The sequence below is a fragment of the Crotalus tigris genome, unplaced genomic scaffold, assembly GCF_016545835.1.
Source record: "Crotalus tigris isolate CLP2741 ecotype Arizona unplaced genomic scaffold, ASM1654583v1 scf7180000018371.15429387391:27106975, whole genome shotgun sequence".
NCBI lineage: Eukaryota > Metazoa > Chordata > Lepidosauria > Squamata > Viperidae > Crotalus > Crotalus tigris.
The window spans coordinates 25232391-25248466 of NW_024096970.1; the positions used below are offsets into that span (position 1 = coordinate 25232391).

The 16076-nt window shown below is 35.1% G+C and overlaps 1 protein-coding gene across 17 annotated transcripts in view; it reads right to left on the reverse strand.

Annotated features, from left to right (window-relative positions):
* The window catches only part of NPAS3 (neuronal PAS domain protein 3), a 765248-nt gene that overhangs the window by 528166 nt on the left and 221006 nt on the right, over positions 1-16076 (reverse strand). Inside the window, exon 3 of one of the 17 annotated variants that reach the window (XM_039351870.1) lies at positions 2903-3053. The exons of the other annotated variants lie outside the window; for them this stretch is intronic. The gene's annotated coding sequence lies outside the window, so the exon portion shown is untranslated. The remainder of the gene's footprint in view (positions 1-2902; positions 3054-16076) is intronic. 17 annotated transcript variants of the gene reach the window in all.

The window sequence follows — 16076 nt, forward strand, 5'->3', positions numbered from 1 at the left end:
TACCTTAGCCACTAGACCAAACTGGCTCTTAGTCAAACTTTTAATGAGTAAATTAAAACAATTTGGGGTGTTAGCTGGTTTCAAGATTAACAAACAGAAAACAAAGATGTTAACAACAACAAAAAATGAAGATACAAAATTAAACAGAACTATTAAATAAAAAGGTTTTAAAATTGAGAAGAAGGTAAAATACTTGGCTATTATTGTAACAAGTATGTTAGCTGAAAATAATTATGTTAAAACATGGAATGATGTTAAAAAAATTATCTTAAGACAGGATAAAGTACAATTAGCACTGTTGGGTAGAATTTTTGTGATTAAAAAAATGTCTTACCTACAATGTTATTCTTTTTTCAGACAATACCTGTTTTGAATGGGTGTTGCTAAGAAACACAAGGCTCCTGGAGCTAGAAAGACATGATCTGAAATTTAGGTGGCATGGATACTTATAGTACAACAGAACTAAGGTTAATGTAGATTTCAAAAATCAGGTCCAGCAGGCCATTTTTAGAGTAATAATTAAATGTAAATCTAGGTTGTATACAAAAACAATTTTGTGACCTTCAGCACAAAAAGTATTTTTATATATAGGAAAGGATAAGTAAGTATAAATGCTTATCTTATTGTGATATACTAGACTTTTCACAAATGGACTGTCAAATAAAATCTAGAGAAGATTTGACAATAGAAGGATATACGTGTCAGTTGTTTTCTTATGTATAATTATCCGAAAGCTTTAAAGAATAAAAATCATTTTATGATTTTGAACAATGCAAGACTGAGTTTGAAATAAAATTCTGTACAAATGATAAACCTGTTATTGGTAAAATGTATAAACTTTTTTTGACATCTCAGACTGAAGAACAAGTGAAAGCATGTATTCTAAAATAGGCTAAAACGTTTGGACACAATATACAAATAAATCAATTGGAAAATATGTGGTTAAAAACATCAAAATTTACATTTTTATCAAATGATGTTATCATTGATATTTGTTACCAGAGAAATATATATGTCAACTGCTGCAAGTTTACCATACACTCAAAAGTGGAAAAGTTCAATACTACCCACAATAGAAGAATGGTTGGTGAAGAATGATGAAACTTGCAGAGATGGTTAAATTGACTTCCTGATTAGAGGAAAGGCAATATACGCATTTATGGCTGTCTGGAAACCCTTTATAGCAGTGGTTCTCAACCTGTGGGTCGGGACCCCATTTGGGGTCGAACGACCATTTCATGGGGGTCACCAAACAAGGCTGTCCACCATTTTTCCCCCTTTTCTTTGCCATGCCCCTGGCACCCAGTGATGTATAAGTGGTTGGGGGTCACCACAACATGGGGAACTGTATTATGGGGTCACGGCATTAGAAAGGTTGAAAACCACTGCTTTATAGACTCTGCATGAAACAAAGCAAAATGCACTTGTTGTTTTGATTAGAAAAAAAATGGATAACAGAAAAATGTGAGCTTTATTTGTAGTCATAGGACAAGAAATAACTTTGTAAACATACTTATGTTTGAAAATCTGAAATTCTTCCTTCTACTTTTTATATTTTCATTCTGCACTTCTGTATTTTGTTCTTTTCTTTCTCTTTTTCTTTCATTATTTTCTTTATTTTGTGTTAGGTTGTGTGTTCTTATGATCACTTTAAAATTATATATATTTAATTAATGATTTAAAAATACTGCACTTGCCAAATAGATCAAATATATAAAACTAAAAATTGAAAACTCTGCCCAACTAAGTCCCTTCCTTATTTTTCTTTAACTTTACTAAGTTTATGGTTGGGAGAGAGTCACACAAAAGACTATTGGATCCTGCAACATTATCCTGGGAAATGTATATTCGCCTTCATTCGGATTAAAATTAGCACATACTAAACTAGGTAAAAATGGATCTGTTTAAGATTAATAAATAAATATAAATGCAAAACAAATCCAGCAATAACTGTTCTTTGCTTAATCCAAATTAATTTCTAGATTAAGATTAAATTTTGTAAATAAAAATGACTATAGAATCCAAAATTTATACAACATTCATATTTACAGATTGTTTTCAATTTTGTACATTTCTTATAGAAAAGCATCAGATAGTAGAACAGATTTCCTTCTCCCATGTTACCCTCCTCCAAATTATTTGACCTCTAGTGTTGTGTTATACAGTGATATTGAATGATGAAGACTGGATGGTAGACAGCAAGGGAAGCAATGTTGCACATATCTATTTATATGCTATAGCCCAACAGACTTTCAATATTTAAAGTATTTGTATTCCATTCTTCATCAGATTATCAAACATGTAACTTACACCCTAATCAAAAAATATTTTAAAACAGCATGACAATTATTGCACATAATTAATAGGAGTATGTGCTACATAAGAGAAAGCAGAAACATCAGCTATTTAATCTCCCCAAACACAAGAAACGTTGGCTTTAGATTTTTACAAAAATATAATCAATGAGGAGGCCAGTCAAAATGAAAGAAATCAAGGAGCCATAACTGAGAATACTTTGTTATCATGTATTTTACACAACCACATTTTCAAAGTCCTTACAAAGCGTTTGATAGTTTGCCTAGAAAAGATAAGCGTAACTATTGATTTTACATTATGTAGAAATCTGGAATGCATTAGTTTGAGGAAGGCAGGGTAATTGTGGAAATCAACCTATATAATAACAATTTTGAGGCATAGAACTTGAACACTGTGTGTATTTCACAAACTATTTCAGAATTTAGTATAAAAACTGAAACTAATCAAATTTAAGCCCAAGATCTTGTTCCACGTGAAAAGCAATTTTCAAATCCCAGACAAACCCAAGGCATATGGCTTGCTAACAAAGACAAGAGGCATATTAAATGAGAACCCTGAAAGGCCAGTGATATGCTAAAAAAATTACCTGTACTTCTTTCACTGAGATCTTGTTGAGCATTCTTCCTAGAATTGGCAGATTAAAAACATACACACATAAAGGAGCACTCTGGCCATTCTTGAGGTAAGGAATCTGTTGCCAAAACCAGGAGAACCCTGTGATGATATTTCTGGTGTGTCTAGAGAGACAAAAAAGTCTATTATCAGAGTTCTGAAATTGTGTATTATGTCAAAGGTATTCTTACTGAGTAAAACTGTTCAATCTTGACTTTCTGTTGGCCTCCATTCTTGTAAACTGCAGCCATAGTTAAAGCTATTTTGTTTGTCAGAATGCAGCAAGACATAATGCAACATTTAATGTTACACTGGATTATTTAAAATGGAAAATACTTTATTCCATGGTTCCTTTGCTCTCTTAAATACCCCTCAAATTTTCCTGGAAGAATTTTAAGTTCTCTAAATAGGATTTAGAGAATTTAATGTGTTTAAGACTGCAAAGAAAAAGAGAAGCAATTCACCCATAAGATCCATTTTGGAAATGGGTAGCTAAATTGTGAAACAACTCATAAAACTGATTTATTTATGTATATGCTAACTAACTTGTGAACTATTAGGAAATACAGAATTATTTCCCAAATAGCCGAACATTTGAAACTAAATGCTTGTTGATAAAGGTCTAGATTCCCTACCCAGAAACAGATAAATCTTGTTGACTATTGTATTTAAGATCATGCCAGTAGCTGTCTGAATTATACTGAAGAGGATTTATTTAAGGCAAGGAAGTTATGGCAAATGAGGCACTTTGCTATTCTGGATGTGCTGCATTTGATCTAGATACATAAATATCTAGTCTGAATTACCACAATATTTAAGACAAAAGTAGATATATATTTCATTAAATTCTACTGTAACTATTACTGTAATCTTTATAATTAATGTTAAGACATGGGTTTAATTCATAGGTGTATAATTAAGCTGAATGGAAAACTGGGCTTTGTTCTTTACCTAACAAAGAACAAGATGTGAACGCCTTTTGACCATCTTTATGAAGTGCCCTGCTCCTTTTAGATTCAGCAGGGCACTTCAGGGTTCCTGCCCTGTTTAATCCAACTGTCAATACATACTATTGTTGAAGGAGAGTATTGACATGATCTTATCCTTTGCCAGAATAACAAAAAATTTTGGACTATGCCAAATTAAATCTAGATTTCAGCTGGGTTGACTCTCTATTGATCAGAGTATGTAAGCTACAGTCCAAATAAATCCCTCTATTTCTCAAGAGAGTCCAGGAATGTATTATAAAACAATGAAGTTGCAATGACCATCTATATTGCTGTACCTCTTAAAAGTTGTTAAATAACTATCTAATAACTTTATAAACTCTTTTAAACCATTTCATTTATCAGCGATCATTTTGGCTAATCAGGTGCATATCAATGGCCAACTAAAACCCACCAAATTAATTATATATTTAAAATGTCATTGTTCTATCTATATAATATTAAAGAGAAAGTTATTAAAGATAACTGGTTAGCAAAATCTTTTTCTCACAGGATACTCTTTCATTCTGGAAGAAAAATAAAATTATGGGGGGGCATCACACACACATTTTCCACATTTCACCGAGGCAAAGCAACTCCAATATTGCAGAGGCTATGCACTGGCTTCCTCTAGGCAGCTGAGTACAAGACAAAATCCTAGTTTAACATATACAACCATACATGGTTTGCCATTGAAGTACTTTCCACACTGTTTTCTCTAACTGGTTTCAACTCATCCAATCCAACTCATCCAATTTTCAGGACTGGAGGATTGCTGGCTGTATTTTTCAGATGCTAAGCGGACTGTCTCGACCTGGAATTTCATCTGCTCCCCCATGGGCCTGATTGGTTGCTTGATTTATTTATTTACTTGAACCTATTTGGCCAGTCACATAATGATTCTAGGCAGCTCACAACAATCCATAAAAACAAGAGCAAAGTAGATCAAAAGCCTCCATCCTAGCTAGTGCTTAGGGGGAATGCCAGGTCTTTATGGCCTTCCACAAGGACAAAAGTGTAAGGACTCTGTTGTGCAGGATCTGAGGTGTTGCTTGGTAAAGAAATACAGGAAACCAAAAGTTGCCTTTTTAAGCTTTACGTTTTTATTCAGCTGAAAAAAGACAGGCCCCTCTAAAAGAAAGAAGCCCCAAATGACGGGAAATCCCTATATTTATATTTGTTGTTACATATGCAATTCACCCAGCAAAGCTGACACACATAAGATAAAGACTTCACCCAGATAAGAAAGCAGAAAGCAGAAATAGCTAAAAAATGTTCCTTTTGGGTGTTTCCCTAAAGACACTGCATGTTCTCGGGTGATCTGGGACAATGGGTGTTTTGCTTGCTGACCTTCCATGACTCTGCATCCATGACTCCGCAAGTACCCAAAGATAGTGGGGCCATCTGCACATATTCACAATTTATGCTTTTTATGCTTTCTATGCTTTCCCCTGATTCCAGGTCAACAACTCCTCAGATGTCAGATGAGAGGCTATTCACCTGGGTTGAGACACAGTTCTGAGACCCCATTAGGTGACAACCTTTAAGAGAAGAAAACTGAAACAAGCCCACCGTATCCCAGATACTATCAGGAAGAGGCCATTCCACAGATAAAATATGCAATGTGGGGTTTGAAAGGTGACAACCAGCACTTTGAATTGCCCTTAGAAAACATAGTAGACTCAGGTGAACCATGGACACCCAAAGCAGTGCTGTGCATCTGCTGCATATTGCACAAGTTGCAACTTCCAGATAGTGTTCCAGGACAGCCCAAAGTAAAGCACACTGCAATAACCAAATGTGAGATGACTAAAGCATGACTGACTGAGAACAAGGTTTTTTGGCCAAGGAATGGGTGCAACTGATGAAGGGATTTGTACAAAGGTCTCCCTGGCCATAGCTACCACCAACTCTTCCAGCAGGAGCTATAAATTCAGGAAGATTATACATGTGATAATATATACCAGATTTGTCCCCATCCAGAATCAGAGATCTCAACACCCCCTCACCCTGAGAGGCCAGACACACAATCAGTCCATCTTGAAAAGACTAAACTGCAACCAATTTCTCCCCATCTAGGTCCCTACAGACTTCAGGTATTGAGCAAGCACCTGAACCACATTACTTGTTTGGCATGGGTTAGAGATGCATAATTGAATATAGTTAGCAAACCGATGTTTCATTGAACCCTCTGCTGCCAGATAACCTTTCCTAATGGCTTCATGAAGATATTGAATAGGAGGGGAGAGAAACCTGAGCTCTCAGGCATCTCAGTCTTGGACCCTGCTTCTCCCCCAACAATTGACTGTTACTGGCCACAGAAAAAGGAGTGCCATCACAAAATGGTTCTTCTCACTCCAAATCTCCAGAGCTGGTCCAGCAAGATACCATGGTAAAAATCCAGGGGTGCCAGGATGAAGTCACCACCACCATTCTGATCTTGCCATAGGTTTTTCACAGTTATTAAAAACCAAACTATTTTGGAGAGCTTTTGGAGAGTGAAGTAACCCCATCAGTTTGGAGGTGCAGCTAGAATGATTGTTTCTAGTTATTATGGTATTATTCCTTTTTGAGAATATTATTTGTTTCACGGTGTTCAATAAACTATTGAAAGTCCTTCAGATTTCAGCATTTATACAACTAATATATAAATAAATAAATTGCACACATTATTCAAGATAGCACTGTATTCAATTTAGAATACAGTGGAATTTTTGCATCCTATAATTTCTTTTTTTCCAGCTAAATGACACTCCTGGTTCATATTCAATTTGCAAGCAGCACATGGAATTATTACATTTTTTACAAGTACTATTTGCAAGGCAAGTATTCCCCTTGACCCCAGTGCCACACGATAAGAGTGAGCTCCCATTACTTGCCCCAGTTCCTGCCAACCTAACAGTTTGAATGAATGCAAATGCAAGTAGATAAATAGGTGCCATTTCAGTGGGAAGGTAGCTATGTTCCATGCACCTCAGCATATACTCATGCTGGCCACATGACCACGGAAGTGTCTTTAGACAACGCTGGTTCCCTCAGCTAAAAAATGGAGATGAACACCATCCCTTAGAGTCGGATACAAATGAACAGGGGAAACCTTTACCTTTACTTTTTTTATATATGTGTAGGGATATATGAGAATGACCTTGAGGGATAAGGGGAAGAGATGCTGCCAGGTCAGACAAGAGAGCAGGAGTCCTAGTCGCTTAACGGTCAGAGAAAAAAAAACTTAGGAAAAATCTACCCTAAAAGATCAGGCAGTTTTAGATTTGCACGATTCTGTTAATATAGCCTTGCAATAAAATAGAATTAGCTTACCTGGTCATGTTTCCTATCTGGTTTACCTAAGAGTTTGATAATATGCATGTACATGTACACATATATGTTTCAAAATAACTTTGTACTTTTCACTGTTGCTATATGATCAACTGATTTCTGTAATATTTGTTCTTTTGTATAGTTTTATACTATATTGTATGTTGCTCGGAGTTATAATTACATTTATAATATACAGATATATTAATTATAAGCAACCTATCAATAATGTTTTAAAGTTGTTTTGTTGTTGGAGTAATATTGCCTTACTCAATTTTGTATTACCTGCAGATTTGATAAGCATTCTTGTGATCTCCATTTACTAGTTAAAGTCACTCTTTGAATATGATTTTCAAGCTAAATATTTACGCTCTTAATTGTCACATCATCCAGTCCACATTAAGAATATCATGGGCTATTTTGTTCAATGTTTTGCTAAAATCAATATACTACGTCTACAGCACAAGTCATCTGATAAAAAAATGAGATAAGGTGAGCCTGACAAGACTTGTTCTTGACAAATTGTTAAGCCCCTTAACTGCAAAGCACAATCAAGAAAGCAAGATTCGCATGGCCTTTCTTTAATGAGTTCTAATGCTAAGAAATAGAGGTTAGAATACAAAATTCTGAGATTTGAGATAAGAACCCTATAGACATCCTTTATTCATGAGATTGTTAAGGTGGAGTCTCTTTGAAACTTTTGACTTTTCCAAGGCCGTTTGCATGTCAAGCTAAGAATCCATTTCTTTGATAAGACTGTAACAATCTCTCTCATCCACTTGTGACTAAAAATATCCCCTCCCTCCACTTTCAGTGTCAGCACAATCGCTCACACAAATCTACATTGACTTTTGGTAATTTCAACATTGTTTTCAAGGTGGTTTCCTCACAAATTTCTTTATGATATGCTTAAGAATCCTTTCAGGTAACAATATCAGGCCGGTCTTTATTTCCCCAATTCTGTCCCCCTTTCTTAAAGATAGGGGCATTTGACATCATCCAGCATCTTTCTGAATTTTATAATTCTCAGATCTTCAGGATGCTATTCATCTAGATATTTAAATTAATTTTAATAAATAGAAACATGGTCAGAGAATATACATCAATCTCAGTTTTTTTTATTCTAACTTTCATTCTGCTCTTCCAAATTTCTTGCTGGAAGAAGAATTTCTTGTCAAAGACCAAGCCAAAATATCATCTGAATAGGTCTTACTTTTTCTCACCACTTGTAGATAGTTTATTCTTATTTTGTATCATTTCCTTTTACAATATTCTAAATATATTGGTAAGTCTTTTTTGCTGTTCCTGGCATCATTTGCTAACATTCTGAACTTTTCACTTCCTATGTCTATCCTTATTGTCTTATTTACGGACACAGACCATTAAGCCAAATATATAGCGCTTTTTTCCTGATTCATTTCCTACCTTCTCTGTAGCAAACGTCTATATTTATTTGTGCTAAATAATAATACTTGCAGGTTTTCAAAGTTTTCATGTAACACTTCTTGCCACAAGATATAGGAGAATTAAGTGAGTTAGTAATGTAAGCATTTATAATATTTAAATACGATTTTAATAAATTTAAATTATTCTAATGTTTCACTTGTACTTGATATCAACCAAGGACACTTAAAGAATCTTTTCAAAATTAAAAGAAAAGAGTGAAGAAAAAACAATCTGCTGCTCATTATTATAAAATGTAAGATTATATCCACAAAAAAATTATCCCAGTACAAATTGCCAAAGCAGAAGTTGAAGCACCAACAGGTTTTATTTTCCTAAGCTCAACATTCACAGGGATGCTGTCTATAGTAAGAGATAAAGAAACATCTACTACTTGGGAGAAAGACTAGCAAATTGAGACTAAATACTGAGACATAAAGACTTCACACTGACAAGAAAAGTGGACTTCCCAATTGTAACATATGGCAACAAAAACTAAATCAACAGAAAAGCGAACAAGAAAAATATGGATTCATTTGAACAGCGCTACTAGAGAAAATTGTGGAGTATATAATGGACTGCAAGAAGAACAGATCAGATTTCTCATTGGAAGTTGTAATAACGAAGGCAAAATTAGATATAAATTAGATTTAGGAATGTTTATATCTCTTAGTAATATACCAAATGCAAAATTCAAAATATATATCATCAAATCTCTAAATGATTCATATTTATATTATTTATTTATATTACTTAGTGTTAAAAGAAACCAGAAAGCCTTGACTATAATTGTACAAAGCTAGCCAAAAGGGGTAAAAGAATTGTAACGTTTTTAGTTTGGCGTACTAATACATAAGGCTATAATTTTTTTAAGAAAATGAACAAAGGTAACTACAGAACTGGAAGGTTTGATTACAATATAAGATTATAGTTAAATATAGACACCAGTACCTTTTGTACTTAGCTGCTGACATCAACAAACACCATAGTTCCTCTTTAATCTTTTTTCCATGAGGCAAATATGTAGAAGAACAGTTCTTTCTCAAATGTTTCATTAGTCTAACACTTCTTTTTAGTTTTTTTTAAAAAGCACATGTTCACATTTAATCTTAGCTCATATGCAGCCTTTAAAAATACAATTAAAAATAGCCTACATTTAAAATTCAGAAAACAAAGATGAACAACAAAATTCAAAAAACAATGACGTTCTTCCATATAAGCCCCAGTTAAAAATAAATGATGGGAATTTGGGAATATTGTAAGCTTGAGTCAGTGAACAGAATCATAGAATCAGAACTGGAAAAGATCATTTAATCCATTTCCTGCTCAGTACATGATCCAATTAGGTAATTTGGACAGAAGGCTATCCAGTTTTCATTTCAAAATTTCCAGGAAATGAGAACCTACCCCTCTACAAAGCAATCAATTCTATTGGTTGCCAGCTCTTTTTGTCAGGAAATTCCTTTTAATATCTAATTTGAATCTGTTTCTTCAACTTCAGATCATTAGTTTTGCTTCTGACTTCTAAAACACCAGAGAAAAAGTTCCCCTTTCTCTGTATGATCACCCTTTAATTACTAAACATACAATTCCTCACTATCTTGATAATCCTCCTCTGACCTTATTTGAATGGCACTGATTTATTGTAGATACCACAAATCACTTGCTATTCCATTCCATTCCATCTCATCCCATCCCATCCCATTCCATCCCATTTTCTTCTTTTTTCCAGCATTTTCACCCAGACTACAAAATGGTTACTGAGTTCGTGACTATGAAGCAAAGTACTATTACAACTGCATAATCTGACTATATTTATCTACTCAAAGAAGTTACGTGACCCTTTTCATAGTTTAGTTTGAGTACAGATATTAAAGATGCTTGAAGTTGAAAAAGAAGAATGCCCAAATTCCCACTTGACAAATTTACTGGGGTAAATTAACTGTCATGAAAGTGTAGTGCTAGATCAGTGGTTCTCAATCTTTCTAATGCCGTGTCCCCATAATACAGTTCCCCATGTTGTGGTGACCCCCAAGTGGGTGTGGCCACCAATAAGAGGGAGTAGGACAGCTAGGGAAAAGGGAAAAAAATGGCGGACAGCGTGGTTTGGCGACCCCCGTGAAATGGTCATTCGACCCCAAATGGGGTCCCGACCCACAGGTTGGGAACCACTGTGCTAGATGGAAGAAGGCGTTTTGGCCAAATCTTCTCAAATCTGGTGTGTGACACAGAATGTAACAGTATCCTTTAAAAACTCCCTTTTATTCCACAGAATATCAGCAAAGTAATTATACTTATCCATCATTACAAATTAATCAGAAAAAAATGAAGCTTTGTCTGTAAGTATATGTAGTCATAAAAATTTTATAAATGTATGTAAACTATATAACAGAATGCTGTATTTTTTCAAATAAATCTAAAACTATTTTTTAAATAACAGACGACACATTGTATAAATGAGAAGCACATATTTGTGTATGTATACACAAACACACACATACAGAGTGATTTATTATGTATTTCTCTCTTGCCATGCTATATAGTAGAATACTGCTGATAATTTAGATCCACTCTGGGCAGTTCCTACTCCATTAATATTAGCAATATGGGCTTCACTTTAAGGCAATGACTCTATTAAATGTTTTAAAATGTGTGTCATTTATCATTAGCCTCATGATTATGACATTCATGTCATGGGTAAGGTGGTGTCAGCAGATTTAATAAATCCTTATTGTAGGGATTCAGAAGTCAAACATAAAAACAGCTACAGGCTGAAAACAACAATGTGGTAACATGTCATGGGAAGCAACATTTAAAAAATGCATGTTAATTTTCCATCCAAGAGAGAGGCAAAAGAAATAACATAGCTATTAGAAGGGTTTACATTTTCTGCTGGTTCCCATTTAAAATTATTGAAAAAAGACTTTAAAAAGATATTTGTAGAAAAAATATGAATGTTCTATGAATGGCATTTTGAGGCAAACATTTGATGCCACCTAATGATTTCTGGATTATCTGCAGAGTTTGTTTGCCAAACATTTTTTTAACCAACTTTACCATCAGGCAAGGTGACAGTAAAGGTGAGATTCATCCTTAGTTTGAATCTCTTTTCTATCCATCTGTTTATGCAAATATGTATACACACAATATCTAAGTTTAGAACCTGAAATTTAAGGAATTGGGGGCATTATTAAAAAGCAAAATAAACAAACAACCAATATCTTATTTAACACTTAGTAAAAACTTAGTTTGTAAGGTACACTGAATTCATTATCAAACATAAAATACTAATGAATAATAGAACATTATTTGGATTAAAGGATGAACATATTAAAGCTAAATGAATTCCAAGATGGCACTAAGCTATAATTTCAAATTAAATTAAAACTTTATTTCAGTCGAAGACCAGCAAAAGAAGGGATGGATTAAAAAGCATAAACAATACAATTACATAAAAAACTAAAACATAAAAAAGAAAAAACTAAAAAAAAAGGATTTTAGGGGGGAAAGCATTCCTAGTTAGCATTAACACAGTCCTTGTCAAACCTGACTTGGTATGATGCTATTGTTAGTTTGGGGTGCACTACTACAATGAGTTAAATGCTGGGGGGAGGGTCATAGCTCTCCAAGAGTGCATCCTGAAATTCAATTGATGCAGGATACACTGTAGGCTCTGTAGATGATCTGATGCCAAAAGCTCAGTTATCATTTGATTTAAATTCTGGAGCCAGACAAGTAGGTAAATATGGTTGGTGAGTTACTTTCAAGGGCACCATTTAGAACAGGGGTCCCCAACCCCTGGTTCATGGACCGGCCCTGGTCTGCGGCATGCCAGAAACCAGTCTGAGCAAACAAGCAAAGCCCCATCTGCAGGATACATGCAGTACATGAAACCACGCCCCCTCCGGTCCGCAGAAAAACCTGTCTCCACAGAACCGGTCCTTAGTGCTCAAAAGGTTGGGGACCTCTGATTTAGAATGTGGCTGTTTAGCCTGAAGGCTATTTGAGCCAAGCAGAGATATGGAAAGTTTGATTTCTGGTCCTTTAAGCAGCAACTGAGGAGGAATCTCTTGTCTTCAGTGTTGGGAGAGGCTAAATTTGTTTTTATTTATTTATACTGTGTTTCCTGAAAATAACACCAGGTCTTATATTAAGTTTTGCTCCAAAGACACATTAGGGCTTATTTTCTGGTTTGGGCTTATATTCAGGGAAATATGGCACTAAATGCATCCATTTGGCTGATGATCATAACTCGGGCTTATTGTTGGGGTGGGACTATATTACAAGCATCCTAAAAATCATTCTAGGGCTTATTTTCTGGTTGTGTTTTATTTTTGGGGAAAGAGCTCAGTGTGGATTAAAAAAATCAGGGAACTACCAAATTCTACTTCTACCAAATATCTTCCATAAGTAAAAGACCTCAAAGCAAGGAATACTGGTGTATCATTTCCATGTTGCATTTTACAGATAAATATATCGAAAAGAAAGAATGTCTGTTATGTGCTGGTCAGTAAGAAAGTACATAAAAGCAAATATTTTCTATTATGGCATTGGTTTGTTTTTTTAGATAAGTCATAATAAGTGCATTTATTTCAGAGATCTACTCTAAATAGGCTACATCTCATTTACACTATACTTACGTATTTAAATAGCATTAAGATTATTAATTTTACCATGATAAATCACTCTTTTTTCTAAATTTGAAAAGTAACGTTTTGCTTTATGATAATGGTTTTAGTACACTAAGGGACTATTTTAATTTTCTGCATTAGACATTCAGTTATCTCTGTCCTTCTATAATGCAGTGGTCATAGCTAAAATGATTCAATTGTTTTAAATTTTTATTTACATATAAGCCTCCATAGTGCTGCTGCCTTATAAATATGACTATAGAAATACAAGGTGAAGGAAGAGATTTGTCTTATCTTTAGCATAAAGGAGAATGTTAATTACAATAAGTAGAAGTATAAGAAAAAATAAGAAAACAAGCCCTGAATGCCATAAATATAAAATAAATAAAAGTAAATAAAATAGCTTTGGATTTTAAAATCTTGCTCTATTATCTTTTTCAAATATTTGACCATGCTAAATTGTCTGAGGAATTCTTTTAAAAAATTTTCCTTCTTGTCTTAAGTGTAGCCAGTCCCCTTTGACGGTATAATCAGTCAATTCAATCAGAGAAATTCTATATTATAATGGTAATTTTCCCTCACTTTTTTTTCCTTTACACTGTCAGTTTCAGCCACCTGCTGAAAGCGCTGATGTGGAACAGCTCAGTATTAGTTCTGAAATTAGTACCAGTCCCCAGTTAAATGCCTGGCACTTTCAGCCTAGGCTAGACATTGTTACTGGCATACAAACTCATCAGTTCCAACCAGCCCATTACTGTACTTAGACAAGTCTAAGTCTCCTACCAGGCTATCCCAAGAGCACCTTGCTAGATAAGGCTCCACATGTCAAAACAGTCATTATGAATTGAAGAAACAACCTCAAATGAAGAAAGAGCCATGTTTCACACTAGTTCCTGCCTACATGTTAGATAATTGCTTGCTACTAAGTTGAATGTCTGTGAGAAAGGTGTCTTAAATCATCAAGTTGTTTTTTAGAGCATATCTTACAGGATAATATTCTATCTGCTTAAGCAATAATGGCTAATTAGTTTAAGGAGATTCCCCCCCCCCTTTCTCATTTTCCTCCTGAATGGTGGAAGCAGTTCTACTGTGTACTCTGTCAGTTAACCTGCATATCTCTCTGCTATCACACAAATCCTCCCTTGTCCTGCCTTGCTTAGCTCAGCAGGCTCCCCTGTGAAAGAGTCAGGCAACAGTGATGAAAGGCATTTACTATAGACTCCTTACAGGGTCATCAATGGACAACCTGTACAAGATTTGTGCTCTAAATAATATATGAACTAAACACCTTGAGGTAATTGGCTGTGTGAAGCCTCACACTAGGCCAGATAGCTTGTCTGTACAAAATAAAATAAGATTAAATAATAAATGAACTGTGTAGACATTTTCTAACCAAACTAATTCTACATGCTTTTTTAAAGTGTACACTGTCTATAAGAAATGTTTTCATGATTTTCTGCCAGTATTATGTGGCCCTCCTGACTTTATCAAAAAATAATTATTTCAGTGTAGTCTATTTGCAGTTTTGTAATTATGCAAGCAACATGCATGAGACATACAGAATGATAATGACAGATCTAGACATACAATATATATATGTGTGTATCTCTCTCTCTGTGTGTGTATATATATATATATATATATATAAATACATACATACATACACATTTTTAGATTGCTAACAAAGAATAAAGGGAGAACTGGGATAGCTATTTCGAGTTTCTTAACTCTCTTCAGCCAGGCTTACCCTTCTGAGATTCGAACCTGGGTTGTGTACATGTTAGGCAGATGTATTAACCTCTAGGCCACAGGCTCTTTCTCACTTTATCAGCTATATCAGGGAGGGAAGAGACAGGGGGAGGAGATTTACCTTGAGTGTTTCTTGATGCACCCTGTCGGCCCAAATATGGGAGAAAGAAATCTTCTTTCTTTTTCTTTTATATATGTACGTCTTTGGTTATTCAGGTTTTCTCCCGCGTCAAATTGGAAGTGTCTTGGCAACGTTTCGACGAAGTCTCATTCATCATCTTCAGGCCAGAAGCTAGACCACAGCTGCATCATTAGCCACTTTAAACCCCTACAATCCATACATGAAGCAAACTGACACCCACCATGAAGATGAGGCATGACCACGAAGCCAAACTATAGCAATGCAACTCAGCATCTCACATCCCCCTACAACTCAGACTAACTTGAGCACAACAAAGCCCCCACCCAAACAGAACATTCCCCCATCCAATCAGAGCACAGCCAACCTCCCATCCAATAAGAGCACAGCCAAGCTCCTAACCAATCAGAACACACTTCCACCCAATCAGAACACAGCCAGGCTCTCACCCAATCAGTTCATATCCCCACTGGCAGTTAAAAGGAAGAAACAGCTACGATCACACATTGCTCCTAGAAGCACGAAGCCGAAAACACCAGCCTGAAGATGACGAATGAGACTTCGTCGAAACGTCGCCAAAACACTTCCAATTTGACGCGGGAGAAAACCCGAATAACCAAAGACCTACATACAAACACCCACGAAAACCTCAGAAAATATAAATAAATGTATGTATGTATGTATGTATGTATGTATGTATGAAAAAAATCAAGCTTCATTTTTTGAGATACATGCTTAAATATTAATCAGTATGGTATTAAAAAATATGAAGTCTCCAGAGGAGGAAGGGTAGTCTGAAAATAGATTGCAGTTTATCAGCTTCTCTTTAACCAAAATACATGAACTAATTTGCTTTTCTGCTTACACTGGACTATTCACACAGCT